General features: G+C 35.6%; 1 long non-coding RNA gene across 1 annotated transcript; it reads left to right on the plus strand.

Moving 5' to 3' along the window:
* Window positions 1-598: 598 nt before the first annotated feature.
* LOC117092155 lies at window positions 599-14,852 on the plus strand. Its single transcript, XR_004440648.1, has 3 exons — window positions 599-708; window positions 3,673-3,731; window positions 14,731-14,852. It is a non-coding gene; the product is annotated as an uncharacterized LOC117092155 (long non-coding RNA).
* The last annotated feature ends 1,841 nt before the right edge of the window (window positions 14,853-16,693 follow it).

Genomic DNA, 16,693 nt, shown 5'->3' on the forward strand with positions numbered 1-16,693 from the left:
TACCCAGTCTACTAATATAAAGCTTAATTTCATCCAAAAAAAAAAAACTCTCACAGAAACACCCAGAATAGTGTTTGATCAACTATCTGGGTATCCAGTGGCTCAGTCAAGTTGACACATAAAATTAGTCATCAGTTTTCAAAAGTGTAGAGTATTTTAAAGTGCTTTTAAAAATATCACATTTTACCAACTCTAAACTCAACTCCAGTCATCTGTCTGGGGTACTTTTATTATTATTATTTTTAAACATCGGAACGTGTGCGTGACAGGGCTCAGATCATACCAATAGTTGAAGAGACAATGAAGGTCAAGATATTTGCTTCCTTGATCTACATGAATCTCAAAGACTAACACAAGTATTGATCTGTGTTATGAAAATTTCAGAGAGGTGTGGAAATCTATAGCCTATGATATTTTCTCATTGATAATTCCTTCTCAGTGTGGCCCTGGGCTCTTGATATGCCATGTTTATGCTGTAGCTCTCTCTGCTGCGTGGAAGTCTTCTTGTGCCAGCCTGTGATGGCTGCCCTCAGCATATTTTCCACAGTCATGACCTCTCCTTGTGACTCCATCAGCTCATGTGGCTGCTGCTTTGTCATTCTGTTGGCATCTGAGGAGAGGACATCACAGATCCTTTCCCTAAATGCTGCAGAAATGATGATTAGAGGGAGAAGTGTCAGTGAGTCACTGTGGAAAATGATTTTTTCTGTAAGTAATAAGGAGAAGTGTGTTGCTGAAGATTATAAACCCCACCATAGCATCAAAAACCTGACTATTTAAAGTATACATGGCAGTTTTCAAAAGAAGAGATGAGCTCAGTGGGATTCCTGGTTGTTATGCATTCAATTTAAATGGATTTGGGGGGAGAAAAAATACCATTTGGTTATTTTAAAGAGTTTAAGGTGCTAAGAAAAAGAAATGTTATTTATAAATACTCAAACTTTTGAATATTCTGCCTACATTTTCTACATTTTGCTTCTATTACTCTTGTTGATCAGCTTGTTTTCTCCCTTAGAAAACTTTCTTAGTGATTTTTTAAAGCCTTAAATGCCAGATTGCCACAATCCTACCACCAAAACACAATTAACTTATTGTTATAATCCTATCTAAAATGTATTTTTATTATGTATAATTCTATATAGCTGTAATTAAAAACTCATATCATTTTAAGATATCAATTGTTAATATTTGGCTCCATTGAAAGGAAGTTTTTCTTCTTCTACCTTTGGAAAAGTTTTCTATTCTGTCTCCACTCTATCCAATGTCAGCCATGAGTATATGGTAAAACTGGTAGGTGTGATAAGCAAAGAGTTTCTCAGTTTATTCCATGATTTCAAGTAAATATAATGTGATGTATCTGTTGCTATAGAGGCAATCAAAGTGCTTGGTCAGATTCATTCAATGATGAAGATTGTTGAGATGAACAGGGTGATATAGTCTTATAAAGTATTACATATTTGAATATATACATGTTTTAAAATCGAAGAGTATATTTTAAACTACACATATTATATATAAGAAATATATAATGTATGTAAAATGTATTATATGATATATAATATATGCATTTTAAAATATACTCTTGTGGAAAATAAGTTAGATGCCATGGTAACTTTTGATTAAGTCTTTAGGAGGGGTGATTTCAATTAAACATGAAGTCTTTCAGAATAGTCTTTTAGTAAGTAATATGGCAAACTCTGTTATCTATTTTTAGGACAGTGCAGTTTGCATGACAATGATTGAACTCCCCAGGCCCAGTGATGTTTGTGTGCTTAGTGAATGCCTCTAACTTGGCAAATATATTTTAAATAAAACAAATTTTGATTTTGGAACTTGGTGTCAGAAGACATCATTGAAGGTGGAAACATATGGCCATGACCGGAGTCTGGTTCAGGGCTCTGAAGTTTTAAAATCCTAATGCTTCCTGCAGAAATGGAGCTCTGAGAAGGGAAATGAAAGAATTGTCCTTTCTTAATACCACAGAGTACTGCACTATCAAGTGCATTATGGTGGTTTTATACATTCTCAAGAAGGTCCTTAGTCTATTTCTCTACAACAATTTTTATGTTTTTTAATGTACATCAGTGTGGAAGGAATATCTAACTAACCTATTCATAAGGATCATAAAAGATTATTTTTCCTCTTAAAATTGTGTTATAAAAAATGAGTCTTCACATAGCTTTATTGCTGATGTGTTTTCAAGATTTTTTCTTTTTGTGAAAAATATATTTTCTTTTAAAAATATTAGCCATTTTACTTGTCTTTTCTCATTAATGAAAAGAAAGCCATTGTTAAAGGTCAGTTGTGAAGACAGCAAACTCCCAAATTATCTCCAGACATGATGAATTTAACTCTAAAGCTACCTACAAAATCCAGTACCAACAGAAAGATGACTATTCACAACTGAAGACGACTTTCTATAGCTATAATCTAAGATAATTATTAAAAAGGTTTAAAAATTCCAAATTGGCAGTAAACCAATCGTGTAAAAGACTTCTCATTATTCCCTTTCTAGGTCTGCCTAAAATGCTTATTTTAATCCCCTAATATAAGCACTTTGTATCCCCTAAGGAATTAAATTTATGCTGTGATTTTTTTGTGACTTGCTTTGCTACCCATTGATAACATGTACAGATATGTATCTGCTAGGAGGTTATACTATAGTAACAAACAATCTCTAATTCTCATCGGTTAAATACATCAAAGTTTATTTCTCTTGCAATGCAGGGCAGCATAGAGCTCTGCTCATTGTAGTTACTCAAAGACCCAGACTAGAAAGGTTAGATCTCAACCATGTGGCAGGAAGAAGGGAGTGTGGTGAATTTGGCACTAGCTATTAAATCTTGCAGTTGAAAGGGATGCATTTTACTTCCCCTCACATTTCACTGGACAGGGCAAGTAATAAGATTATGCCTAAATTTGAAAGGGTCAGGAAAATAAGAAATATAGTGAATGGTCTTAATGATTGTGATAACATAATATCTATATATGCATGTGCGTGTGTGAGCATGAATCTATGATGGAAAGCAAGCTGGCTTAGGTAAGATAGAGCTAGGATTATGATGGAAGGAAACTGCCGACAAACTCCATGGGTTGTAGAGATTAAATATTTTTAAACAATTTTCGATTTACAGAAAAATATGAGGATATTACAGAGTTTCTGTATACTCTATATTTAATTTCCTATTATTACACTTATGTTAGTATAGCAACTAATAATCAAATACTGAAACCCTATTTTTAACTAAAGTCCATACTTTATTCAGATTTCCTTAGTTTTTACATAATGTTCTTTTTCTGTTCCAGGATCCCATATTGCATTTAGTAGCTATGTCTCCTTAGGCCCCTCTTGACTATGAGAGCTTCTCACAATTTGCTTGTTTTTGATGACCTTGACAGTTTTAAGGAACACTGGTCAGGCTTTCATGGAATGTCCTTCAATTGGATTTTGTCTGATGATTTTCTCAAGCCTAGACTGGAGTTATGGGTTTTGGGAAAGGTGATCACAGAGGTAAAGTTCCATTTTCGTTATTATAGCATCAAGGAAAATAATATCAACATGATTTGTCACTATTGTTATTGACCTCGATGACCTAGCTGAGGTAGTGTTTCTCATTTCTACACTGTGACCTTTCTCTTTTTTCTGTCTTTTCATATTGTACCTTTGAAAAGAGTTACACTGAGCAGCCCAGCCTTACGGAGTGGAGAGTTATGCTCTATTTCCTTGATTGGTATGTATCTACATTATCTACGTAAATTATTTGGAATTCTTCTGCATGAAAGATTTGTCTTCTTCTATGTATTTGTTTATTTCTTATTTATTCAACATTTATTTATAGTAATATGGACTCCTGTATATTTATTTTATGCTTTGGGTTATAATCCAATGCTACTTAATTTTTGTTTTCTCAAATAGTTCCACCTTCAGCCACTGGGAGCTCCTGTGTCTACATAAGATATCCCATCAGCATTTATTTTATTTATTTAGCATTTTCTTACTTTCTGCTGCAGTTGCAGAGATTATACCTCTAAAAGTTGAGTTCACAGCCCGAATGAGCCATCTGTTAAAATAATTTCAGTAATTTCATATATGTTCCTTTTCACTTTGTTGCCTGGTCTTGGTTAAGAAATGTAAGAAGGTGTCAAAACTCCTGTCAGATAAATTGATCCATTAAAACTGGCACTGACTTGAAGTGCAATGAACAACAAAATTTCTTTTTCTCCAAGAGATTACAGAGTCCAAAAGGAAAAAAATGTGCCAAGGGCTAGGTTGGCTAAATCAGTTGTTTCTGCCCTAGAGAGACTATCTTCTTTCTAGCTGTAGTAGCTGTAAGAATAACAACCCAATGGGCTCCTTCACTTTCTAGCATAGTTGCAGGAAAAGGGAATCTAACCTGCATTAAGATATTCAGTGTCCTGATGACTTTTTAAAAATACAGCATTTATTTAAAATTTAGCTTTTGTGTAAAGTACAACAGTTGTGTAATTAAGTAGCTCATTTATAATAGTGGTAATCATTTATATTTTTGCTCTGGAAGGCTAAGGTTTAAAAAAAATCACTCCACCACTTTTGCCCTATGGTACTAGCAGAATGTAATCTCTCACTCTCTCTCTTGCTCTCTCGGTTGCAAAGAAAGCAATTGCTACTGTTCATAAATGAAAGGCTTTTTATTAAGTATTCACTTAAATTATGATTTGGTTTTGTTGCCATAGCATGGACTGTCACTATCAGCTCAGGCCATAAAGCTTTTGGATAACTGGTAGACAGTAATCATCACCAATCTGGGCTACATGCTTTAATTGTCAGTTCAGGCCTAGAGAACTCCGACTTGCTTTCCATCTGCCAGCAGACATCCTTAGGCATGGGAATATCACTGCTATTGGAATATGTCAGCTTTTTTGTACAAAAATATTAGAAGTATACGAAAGGGACATGAGATAAAGTGACTTTTATTTTAACTGGGATAAAGGACATTGGATGGAAACATGATGAATGGTCAAAAACAGTTGGATTCCTTGTTTACAGGCAAAGTAGTTCAGAACTACTTCACACTGGAGAGTACTCTTGGAATTGGGTGAGACGGGACATGGGCCAAGAATAGACTCTCAGGCCTGCAAGTGAACATTTCTAGAAAGATTTATTCTTCCATGTGTGCTGTAGAAAAGCGAAGGGAATGTGGCAGAACATGTGATATCAGTTGGTTTCTTCCAAAACTGAATCCCACATCATTAAGGGCTAGCCTTGAAAATGAAACAGCACTTTAAATGGGCTGCTAAGTTGTGCTTGTAACTAGCACAGAGAACAAAGATTTTGGGCAAACGTGTTCTTGGTGGCCTATGCTACCTTGTAAGAGGGTTGGTGTTTTCTACACTGTATAAAAATTCTCTGTGACCACCTGTGTTGTATGCCATTCCCAATCCCCTCAGCACCAGGAACACTTTAGCTGCTACAAAAGACCTCTTTACTACCCCTGGAATTCAAAAGACTTGAAAGGCCTACAGGAGGCACTGTAGAGAGAGAATTTGCAGTTAGAATTAAATACCTTTTAGTTGAGGAGAACCAGGTTCACACTGGTCTCTGAACTTGGAAATCTTAGCATTTTTTTCCCCTGGGAGATGGGGTGTTGAAATCAGATTGCTGAAGCTGTGTTACATGAATGAGAGCTTAAAAAAAGATTAAAGAAGTTTAAGGCAAAGTTCAGATATATCTTTACTATCTTCCCCAGCACATTGACACAAAGGATTAAATACAGTTTAGCAGAAAAATGGGAAAATGATTTAAATAGAATATGGTCAGAATTTGGAATCTCAGGGATTGTTATCTATATTTCTGGAAGTAGCATATTCTCCATAAAATTGAGAAGTCATTGAAGTTATATTCTTCTGTAATGACATTCAGAAAAATCCCTATTTATTTTGACCTGAGAGAAGGAGCTGGAAAAAAAAATGTCTCCTAGTAACCAATATTTTATTTCATTTTCTTCCTGACTCACGTTGATACCTGATTTATTGTTACATCTGCCAGTAGCTGAGGTTGTTAAATATCCCAAACTGTGCTTGAACTCTCTTTACAATGAACACAAACTTTATATAAAAGAAGTATTTCTCACTGATATTAGTACAACTGGGCTGGGAAAAAAACTACTAGAAGGGAAAATGTTTAATACCTTATATATGTACAATCAAGGATTTAAATGAGTTTGCTTTCTTGGCACTTCCTTTTCGAAATTAAATTAAGACTGAGATGACACTTTAAGACATTGTACTTTGACAGTACTTGGTAGAGGGAAAAAAGGTTCCACAAGTACCTAACTTGAAGCGCCCCATGAGATTCTGAGAACTATACTTTTTGAATGCTTCAACTTACTAGTATCTTTTTGGTACTCAATTAGCATAATTTGACACAATTATAGGTATAAACATTTTATAGGCACTTGGTAGCAAGAGTGTTAAAAAGTGTTGATCTCCATTCGCTTCTATTGGCAACATTCACCTAGTTCTAGCATGACACTTGAATGAGCACTGAAATATGCTCCATACTATTAATAAAATTCAAAGCATATTTCATCTTGACACCATATCACAAGTTTGACACTGTGGTTCCTCTCTGAGGAATTTTGAGTCATGGAGACATCCCTTGCTACATCCTCATCTCAACTAGATGATAATTTGATTCAGACTATTTCAATACATGCCAATATGTATATCTCCCCTGCAAAATGAAGTCATACCCACAGAGAAAAAAAGATAGAACTAAGAGGTCAACATCATTTTTGTGAAGCAGTACCTCAGTGGTTTAGAAAAAATACTTAAGTATGACTTTTACCAATTCTCTTTTTTATCGTGCTTCATCAACAGGACCTTCAAGAATATGAAATTGAATGAAAGAAAGAAATTATGACTTTTAACTGTCTTGATGAGGTTCTATTTTTAATGAAATGCTTTTCAAAATTTCAACAATAAAGGAGGTGGTTTAAACAGCTGTAAACCTTTTCCAAATCCCACAGCAGTGAAATTTATGGATATCAACAACTTCACACAAGTGTTTTTGGTTTGATTTGTTTTCTAAATAGCTAGACCTTTTTGTGTGTGTACTATCTAAAATATTTGAAAAGAAAAATTAAGAAGTGTGGGAAAGAGAAACTCAAACATTAGAAAAAAAGATAGAAATGGTGAGATGTGACATTTCTTCAGTTATATTTTCCCTCATTGTTAACCATTACTTTCAGCTTTCTCAGAATTAAGATGATATCCATTTGGTTTGGTGCTATTTTACCAGTTCTGATTAAACCTTATGCCCAATAAAAATAATCTGATTCATCTTAATTCTACTGAAAATGGAAAATAAGCCCCATCTCAGTTAACAGTAATTTTTTGGGAGTCAACGTAATTAACCATACTAGTCATTTTTATTTTTCAGTGGTAGTTTTTGATTAGAAATTGATTTTTAGAGATGTATTTTCTTAATTCTCCCATGTACAATAATTTTGCCTAGTCTAAGGTTTTTCTTTTCTTGATTTTAAATATATATCACTCAATCTGATACTTGTAATAATAGTATTATGATAGAGATTTTTAAAATTTAATATCTCTAAAAGTAAGAATGGTGAAATAATGTGAATAATATTCACTTATATCTGTATACTTTTATACAATTTTTGACATATTTTGATGTGTTATTTCAGTTGATATTTACAATAACCCTTATAAGTAGGGAAAACAGGTCTCAGAGTAAATTAAACTATTTTTTAATAATTAGGAACCAAATACTCTTGTAATTCTGATCACATTATTGAATTGTATCACACATTTATGTATACCTTCTAAGGTTGGCACAATTATTCTCCCCATTTTATGGTTGAAAAATCTGAGGCTTCTAGTAGTTGGGTAATTTGATTAAGATCATGAGTTGGTGTTAGAGTTTGAATTTGAACTCAATTCTCTTTGCTTCCAGAGTTCAAGTTTTCAACCTTTAACCTGTGTTGTTTGAAAGCAGTTCATCCCACTCTCATTTTTTAGATAAACTAAGTCTCAGAGGAGCTAAGTGTTTGGAACCAAATTTCCCAGTCATTTAAAAGTAAAACAAAGGGCCTGGGCTTGATGTTAGCAATCCTATAGTACCGAATTTCTGTGGCTACATTGTTCTCTCAATTGTGCAATTCTATATATGGATCACTGCATAGGTGAAGTAGTTACTTAACTCAAATGCATTTGATAATTAATGGCAACTAAAGGTGATTTCTTACCTGTGTTTCATGAATGAGATGTTTCAGAGCTGACGCTAGTACAGATTTATTCTCTAGCTCAGATGGGATTTAAGCTTGCAGTGATCACTAAGTTGTATGGATCAAATCATACTTTCTAAATGCCATTCCCCCTTGATGTGCTATCCCTTTACCTACACTGATCAATGGGCTTCTGGTTATAAAGATAGGATTGGAAGTGGTTTCTTTGATTTCCCTTGATGATTTCAAAGGCATGAAAGGATACCACCCCTTTTGTGGGCCCCCGGTCTAAGGGTGAGGGGATGGTGCACATTGTGATAGCCAGCCAAGGCCAATCCTGACCTTTCTTTGCTGTTCCTTGAATGAGATTTTGAAACAGAAAGAGACAAAGAGGGAAGGACACACTGTAGAACAATATAGCTTTTAACATTTATGTCGCACTTCAGGAAGATCACAGGGGAGCTAAAGCTGAGGGAGGAATGGCGACAGTGATCCTTTCAGAGTGAAAGGTGACAAAAGTGGAGAATACAGAAGGGAAGACTGCAAGATGGGATGAGATGCCAACAAGATTATATAGTTCAGTGAGGTCCTCCAAATGATTTGTTCCCCATTTCCATGTTTTCTTGTTTGTTTTCCTGGAAGAAAGTAAATGACAGCACAGAACTAGCTTTGGGGCATTAGTTGCTCCACAATGAGCCCATTCTCAAAGGATAATTTTTCAACTGAAAAGTTTATGTCGATGACTTTAAAACAGATGATGGGCCAGAATGACTGACTTAGAGTGCTAGTGATTTTTATTGAATGATTGATTGGAGTCCCTTTTGGAATTCTATTAAGTGCATTGAATTTTTCCCAATGAAAATGAAGACATGCCTATACCCCATTTTTTTAAAACATATAATCTTCAACGTACAGGATCCTTGAACTCCTAGTTAAACAATGCTCAGTTTAGACAGTCATACCAGACTTCATAAGGAGAGCAGAGAGAGTGTGAGAACATAGGTAAGTTTGAGATAGGGAGAAAGATTAAATGTGAGACATGAACAAAGTACTCAATACGATTGGTGAAATAGAATGGATGATTGAGCTAAGAGAGTTTTTCCTCCAGCTTTCAGCCTCTCTCCCTCTTCATTGTTCCACTACTTAAAGATTCAGTCGCCTTGGTAAAGATGTGTACCCTTCGTCACCCACTTTCTTTTCCTTGCCTTATTCACCTCTGAAGATCGAAACTCTGCTAGGAACTAGCAGTCAGACTGGAAATGCCTCCGAGCCTAATAGCTACGTATGTCAGCCACGGCGATAAAATGGTTACAGCAACCCTATGTTTCTGGGAAATGTGTACTCAGCTTTAACCGAACAGCCCATCTTTTAGGCCAGTGCTTCTGGAACTGTAATGCACATTTGTCTCCCCTGGGGATATTGGTAAAATGAGGATTCTGTTTCTGGAGGTCTAGGGTGAACTGGGGTCTGCATTGCTAACAAGTTCCCAGGTGATGCTCTGCTGCTGTTCATGGGCCATGCTATGAACAAGGTTATGGTTTTCCTAGGAAGCTAGCACAACAGTCTTCATAATTGTGGGTTAATTTTTTAATATGTGTCAAATATTCTGTTTACTTTCCCCAAAAATGCTAATTTCAAAATGTGATACCAAAAAATAAGATTTTGAAGCAAACAAGGAAGTTGAAAATCATTTTCTAAAAATCTGAATTTTTCAGAGTATTGAAAAATCAATTCTTTGATCTAATTCAATTGAGACTGACAACATATCCTGTGGCACAGTCTGGGGAGTAAGAGTAATATAGATACCTGTCCCTCTCCCCATGAATGTCAACCAGAAATACCTGGAGGAAGCCTACTCTACTTCCATAACAATGTATCATTTATACACATACACACACACTGTACACATGCAATTGTATGTAAAGGCTAAGTAAATTTTATAAGATGGAAACTCTTTTCTCATACACATTTCAAGAAGTAAAATAAAAACTTGCTGTGTTTCATTGGTTTTATACACATATTGCTTCATATTTTAACATCCCTGAGTTAGGATGTGGCTAAATTCGATGGAGTTTTTTAATTGCTGTTGATGAGATGGCAGCAGTAAGAAGGGTGTCATTGTGTGTACATGTATGAGCTTAACTGTTATTCTTGGTGGCATGACCGGACAATGGCAGCCTCTTCACATTTCAGCCAAAACCATTGGGACTATCTGAAGAAGAAATATGAGTGCAGAATGGGTGTCAGTAGCTTAAAAGAAAATCATGGGGACAATTTTAAGAAATGCTGCATCATCAATGCTCATGATGGCATAGAGGTTAACGTAGTGTAACATGCTCTCTGTGGCTCTGAGATGAAACATAGCTCAAGAAGGTTGGACTCTACACATACAAAAGTTTTTAAAAGTATTAGTTCATACATTTTTTGCTTATATTTTCCTTTTAACTTGTGAATAATAGTAATGACAAAAATCCATGTGTAAATGAGACTGAAAGAACTCTTTTACTAAGTATGAAATAAAAGTATTAAGTAGCAAGATAACACCACTAGGAAATCAAAACATAATGCTGGTGCATCTTACAATTAATGGCAGCTTAATTTGATGGCATACTTCATTTTCAAACTTGCATGTTGAGGAAATAAAGTTATCTCAAAAGCAAATCCAAGAAATAACCTTCATTTAGTGTGTGTCTAAATCAACCACGACACATCAGGCCCAAGAAAACAATGGAGAATAGTGAATGTTGCTATAAATTAGAAAATCTAGGTAGTAGATTTGTTTTTGATGCTGAGCATATGTGTGACCTTGGGTAAGTCATTTTAACTCTGTGAGTCTCAGTTTTCTAACTTCGAAAGTTTGTCTTAGATAATCTCCAACACACCTTAAAGCTCTTGGTTTACATACGTTAAAAAAATGTAATGGATAAAAGGTTAATCTTACCCACTATCCATTGTTTTATTCCCTTTACTATAGTGAATTTTTTCCTGATGAGGAACTGATTTTACTTACATTTTAGGTTGTACTGAGCCAAGGTTCATTTAGCTAAAATCTGTTCAGCTCCTAGTCAAATATGGAGAACAACTGGTCAGTCTCTTCCTAGCAATTCTGTAGATTCTTGGAAATCTGTAATGTATAGCTTTCATGGCTTTCTCTTTTCTAGAGAAAATAAACCTATTTTTCTAATATGTCCAAAAATAATAAGCTTGCGATCCTGTAACTAACTCTATTACATAAACTCACCATTTGGTTTTTTGACTGTCCAACAACCCTTCCTCTTTCCAAATAGTGCCCAGATTTCTTTTTAAGAATAACCTGTCTAACTCTTTCCCAGATTTCTTTTTAAGAATAACCTGTCTAACTCTGTGTAGTCTTACCAGGGCTATAAATCAAGATTTCTGCATGCCCTTAGCCCCAAATGGACAGGTTTCTCAGGCAAAAGTAATCCCTTTCTTTTTTTAGGGAACTCAGAATCCAGAGCCAAGTGTTACAAGGATGAAAAAGACAGTTGAGTTTACTCACTCATGTGAAATGTCCTGAAGGTGGTCAAGGTGGTCCTGTGGCCTCGATGTCCAAAGCTTGTCTGGTCCTTCATTTGGTGCTGAGCTGCCTCCAAGCCTGGCTTTCAGCCTCAGTTCCATTTTGAGCTCCCCAAACTTGCTCTATTGAATTCTCTTTTTTGTTTAAGTTAACCAGAAATTCATTTCTGATGCTTACAATCAAGGAAGCCTAGCAAGTACAAGGACAGAATTTGTGTGAGGAGTTCCAGGACTCCAGTATTAAACCGAATTCACCACTGCCATCAGCGTCTTGATGCACGAACTGTGGAGAGGGTGGAGGGATTCGTTCAGAATTCCAGCATCTCATGGCATACCACATGAAAATGGTCCAAATTTCTCCACTGGTGTCAAATGGATATAATATAAAATCAAAAACTCTCCACATACTGTTTTCACTTTTACTTTGGATTTAGTCAGTGTGATGGGGTTTGGCTTTGATTCAAATTACATCTACAAATAGAATTTTGAAATGCAATTTTTCTATCTATCCTCTGTCCACAATTAAAAGTAATTGAGTCCCTTCCTTGACTGATCACCAAATGTAGTGTATGAAGAATATCCAAGAAAGAAAACCACTAAAAGTCTGCTTTATTCTATTTGAATATCTCTTCATACAAGGAAGGAATATAATTTTTGTGTGTGTGTGCTACCATGGTTCTATTGATGCGTTATAATGTTTTGCTGTTTCCATAAGCCAAACTGCCGTTTCTTTGGAAACCCATTACCTTGCTGATACCATGCCGTATTTTAGAAACTATTCACTATTGAAATGAAATTAAATATGACGGCAAAAGACAAAAACACTTAGAGAAAGCAACTCTGGCTCTCCAAGTTACCCCTCTTGGAAACATACACTCTGAAGGACCTCAGAGGACTGTTGATGTTGTCCTCACTTCCTCCCCTGCCACTTCCAAAGGGCTCTGACTTGTCTTTCTCTTCTGCCACTTCCGGTTCACAAAAAACATTCCTGCATATATTTAGGATAGCAGTTCAAAGTTTGAACTCCAGAATCGCATTTCTTGTGTATAAATACTAGATTCATTAATTATGTGATCTTGGGCAAATTAATCAATGTCTCAAAAGTTAAATTTTTCTGCCTATAAAATAGAGTCAACCAGAGTACATCCCCTTCTGATTACTAAGAGGCTTGTTTGAGGCAACTGATGTAACACACTTAGCATGCCATCTGGCACCATATTAGACCCTTGATATCTGTTATTTGTTGTGGCTATTTTGTTTAAGTTATACAATGGACAAATGCAAATACATAATCTAGGTAGAATTTTGAATGAATCAACATGGTGTGGCATCTGGTGGACTGCAGAGGACAGGATGTTAAGCATCAAGGTTAGTGGGTTTCTTTTGTAGTAGATCTGACGTGATGTTTATAGGGTCAGATATGGTAGGTGGAAAGTAATGATGCAAAAGAAGGGACAAATTAAATAAAGGGTTAATGGAAAAGTCTTGCTGATGATCAGATGAGAGAGTATCAAAAGGAAGAGTCATTCTTGCATGGTTGAAGCGAGGGAGTCAGGAAGGAGATAAGATGCAGAGGAAGAGGCAGGCATATTGTTGTGTGTAGGAGAGGTATTCACATAGAAATGTCCAGTGAAGAGGTGGAAAGCTTGGGAGGGGCTGAGCTGAACTCTGTAGTAAGTTTTTTGTATGAGTAAACAGAGCATGCCACCTCTTTCTGTTCTGTGAGATACATCAGAACATTGTAGAGAAGCAGTGGCTTTTGAAAAAACACACAGCTTTATTGAACCTCATTTACTCAATCTATAAACCTTATATTGATCAATCTCTCTGGGCTACTTACCAAATGGAAATGGAAATGCAGAGTACAAATGTAAAGATTAGCTGTGTTGAAGTGAGAGTTAAAAGTGTACGGGTTACTATTCTTTACTCAGTTTCTTTATAAAATTTTCATTTTTGTTCTGGATGTTAGAAATATTTAAGATATTATTGGAAAATGAAGACAGTATGTCCGAAAGGCAAGAATATATATCTTCTTCCTCACTCTACTCCACAGAGCTACCAGATTGGATGCAGGGTACACAGATATAACCAAAGTAATTGGCAAACAATAAATGCATAGTCTAACAGCCTAAGGGTCATATATGACAAACATAATATAGACAATAAGATTAACTTCAAAGGAAAAACACACAAAGGAAGTATTCGTCTCTATCAGATATAAAAACCGTAAGTGTGAACATACATAGCACAAAACCTTTATAATTTGTGTGTTTGTGTGTAAACCATTCTCAATGAAATACAAATATGATGATTAAGCATGTCAGGTTGGATTGCAAACACAGAGGCTAATTGTGCTCACTTAATCATCCATTATATACACAATTTACCAATTTACATGCTTAACTAGAAAGGCTCCAATATCTTCTAAGTTTCACCTAAATATCCATCGTTTGTAAGTTTAGAGTTGTTCATAATAAAAAGGTTCACTTCTCTAGTAGACATACCACTTTACCTTGCTTATATTTTAATGCAACAAAGTGTTTATTGGTTATTTCTTTCAAACCTCTTTTTAACTTTTTATTTTTTAATTAAAAAATTTTAATTTCAAACCTCTTTATGCTTTTAATTATATGCAGCTAAGTTTGCTACTTTATTTGGCCCGCTATAAAGAAAATTCATTTTATTTTATTTAGCTGATAATGAGTGTGCTGATTCATATTAGGTCTTTGTATCCATTCTTGTTTCACAGGCTGTGGAGTTTGGTGTAGCCTTTGAACTCAATTATACTTCAATAGTGTATTTTACCTTTTGATATCTTAATTTATAGAATTGTATCTTTCTATCGTGGGGCATTTGAAACTTTGAGAAATAGTTTTATGTTAAAGATTGGACTTGAAAATTTATATTTTTTCCCCAATTTTCAATATCAAGTATTTATTTTGGTATCTGACATTTTCTTTGTCTCTAGGTCATCTGGTGCTGGGTGCATGGCTCTGGGCAGAAAATTTTGGTTGAAGAGATGTGTGCTAGAATGGTCTTGAGGTTAATTGTACTGACCACTAGAAAATATCTGGAAAAAGAGTAAGTTATATTGTTGTCTTTAGAATTTTATACAAGAACAGCTTTCTTTTCCTTTGTCTGCACCCACCTGAAGTATTTCTTTGGGGTTATTTGTACCTACCCCCATGTAGATGTTTGTCTGCTTGTTTGTTTTTGAGATGGAGTCTCGCTTTATCACCCAGGCTGGAGTGCAGTGGTGCAGTCTCGGCTCACTGCAACCTCTGCCTCCCAGGTTCAAGCAATTCTCGTGCCTCAGCCTCCTGAGGAACTGAGATTATAGGTACGCACCAACATACCCAGCTAATTTTGTATTTTTAGCAGAGACGGGGTTTCCCCATGCTGGCCAGGCTGGTCTTGAACTCCTGATCTCAGGTGATCCGCCCACCTCAGCCTTCCAAAGTGCTGGGATTACAGGCGTGAGAGCCACTGTGCCCAGCCCAGATGTTGACAGCAGGGTGGTTAAGAGTTCAGCCCTGAACTCAGGACTTTGGGTTCAAGTACCAGGTACGCTAATCACTAGCTAGGGGACATTGAGCATATTTTCTAATCTGTGTAAGCTTCAAATTTTTTGCTATTTTTTAAAATATCAATCCTATAATGGGTTGTTAATGTTTGCCTTATAATGGATATGATGCACTTAGAAATAGTAAAGAAATGTTTGTTACTGTTATAATTTCTAGAGTTTCCATTTCTCCCTGTGTATGTCATTGTTTCATCAGAACTTTTATTGGCTCAGCCAAATGGTACCTTTTTATTCAAATGCAAATCTATTTTGAATTCCTTTTTTAAAAATATTTTTTATTTTTCCATAGGTTATTGGGGTGGGGTACAGATGTTATTTGGTTACATGAGTAAGTTCTTTAGTGTCAGTCTGTGAGATTTTGGTATCCACCCAAGCAGTATACACTGCACCCAATTTTTAGTCTTTTATCCCACACCCCTCTCCCACCTTCCCCTCAAGTCCCCAAAGTCCACTGTATCATTCTTATGCCTTTGTGTCCTCATAGTTTACCTCCCAAATATCATTGAAAATGAATGATGTTTAGTTTTGCATTCCTGAATTACTTCACTTAGAAAAATAGTCTCCAGTCTCACCCAGGTCATTGCAAATGCCATTAATTCATTCCTTTTTATGGCTGAGTAGTATTCCATTTTGTGTGTGTGTGTGTGTGTGTGTGTGTGTGTGTGTGTATATCTCACAGTTTCTTTATCCACTCATTGATTGAAGGGCATTTGGGTTGGTTCCACAATTTTGCAATTGCCAACTCTGCTGCTATAAACATATATATGCAAGTATCTTTTTCGTATAATGACTTCTTTTCCTCTTAATATAGACACCCAGTAGTGGGATTGCTGGGTCAAATGGTAATTCTACTTTTAGTTCTTTAAAGAATCTCCACACTGATTTCCGGAGTGGCTGTACTAGTTTACATTCCCACCAGTGGTGTAGAAGTGTTCCCTGATCACTGCATCCATGCTAACATCTACTGTTTTTTATTTTTGTTTTTGATTATGGTCATTATTGCAGGAGTAAGGTGACATCACATTGTGGTTTTGATTTGCATTTCCCTGATCATTAGTGATGTTGAGCATTTTTTTATGTGTTTGTTGGTCATTTGTTTTTCTTCTTATGAGAATTGTCTGTCCTTAGCCCACTTTTTGATGGGATTGTTTGTTTCTTTCCTTGCTTATTTGTTTGAGTTCATTGTAGGTTCTGGATATTAGTAGTTTGTCAGATGTATAGATTGTGAAGGTTTTCTCCCACTCTGTGGGTTTTCTATTTACTCTGCTGACTGTTCCTTTTGCTGTGCAAAACTCTTTAGTTTAATTAAGTTCCAGCTATTTATCTTTGTTTTATTGCATTTGCTTTT

This window comes from Trachypithecus francoisi, unplaced genomic scaffold (genome assembly GCF_009764315.1).
Source record: "Trachypithecus francoisi isolate TF-2019V2 unplaced genomic scaffold, Tfra_2.0 Lachesis_group12, whole genome shotgun sequence".
Taxonomy (NCBI): domain Eukaryota; kingdom Metazoa; phylum Chordata; class Mammalia; order Primates; family Cercopithecidae; genus Trachypithecus; species Trachypithecus francoisi.